Genomic DNA, 1,125 nt, shown 5'->3' with positions numbered 1-1,125 from the left:
CACACACACACACACACACACACACACACACACACACACACACACACTGTCCATTGTGAGATGCAGTAGAAAAAATGCAAATGTTTCTAGATGTCTAGAAACCTGGGTTCCACTACTGGCAGTACCTTGCTGGGTGAACTTGGGAAAATCACTTCACCTCTCTGGGCCCACGCATTCTCTTTCAACTTTACTATATAAGCCTGTGAAACCCAAGAAGTTATAGCCTTGCCAACCTGACCACTCATTTAGCCTAAAAGCATGATCATGATTTGCATAAAATCACTCTTATAGTCCCTGTAACAGTGAATTTGTGTGTCAACTTGAAGGGCATGGGTTGTTGTTGTTGTTGTTGTTGTTTTTTTGGACAGGTTTTATTCATTGAATGCAGCTTTACACAGTATTTCTTATGTGCCAGACACCACTCCAAGTACCTTAGAAATACTTGACCCATTAACTCCTTATAACAATTGAAGGGTGCTTCTAGATGAGATTAACATTTAAATTTGAGTAAGCAAATTGCCCTCCATAATATAGGTAGGCCACATCCAACCACTTGAAGGCCTGCATAGAACAAAAAGAGCTGCCTCCCCAAGTAAGAGGGAATTCTTCAGCAGACTGCCTTCAGAATTCATCTGCACCATCAGTTCTTCCTGGGTCTCCAGCCTGCAAGCCCACACTGCAGATTTTGGACTTGCCAGCCTCCATAATTGCCTGAACCAATTCCTTACAAAGATCTCTTTCTATATAGACACATCTTATTTGTTCTGTTTCTCTGTAGAAGGCTGACAAACACAGTCCCCAAGGACTGAGCATCTGCCATGTACTTAGCCCCATGGCAGTCACTGAGACACATTGTTCTGCCACCAATAAGCACAGCACCTAGTTGGAAAGACAAGACTAACTTGGATAAAATAATTCATAGCAACATACACAAGTGGCAAAGGGTATGGGCTAGTTCCTGGTGCTATGGTTCAGAGGAGGGTTCAGAGGGAAAGTCAAGAAGGAGACGGCACTTAGTCTCTAGGGCAGTTGGAATTTCCCAAGGGAAAGAGAAAAGAAAGGGTGGCTCAAAGATGGTGACATACTTGGTATGTCTCCTCCCCCTGGCTCTCCCATCTCCATGAA

The sequence above is a fragment of the Aethalodelphis obliquidens genome, unplaced genomic scaffold (genome assembly GCF_003676395.1).
Source record: "Aethalodelphis obliquidens isolate GAN/ISIS:26980383/991018 unplaced genomic scaffold, ASM367639v1 scaffold2, whole genome shotgun sequence".
Taxonomy (NCBI): domain Eukaryota; kingdom Metazoa; phylum Chordata; class Mammalia; order Artiodactyla; family Delphinidae; genus Aethalodelphis; species Aethalodelphis obliquidens.
The sequence above is the reverse complement of the archived record's forward strand: the minus strand, read 5'-3'. Positions refer to the sequence as shown.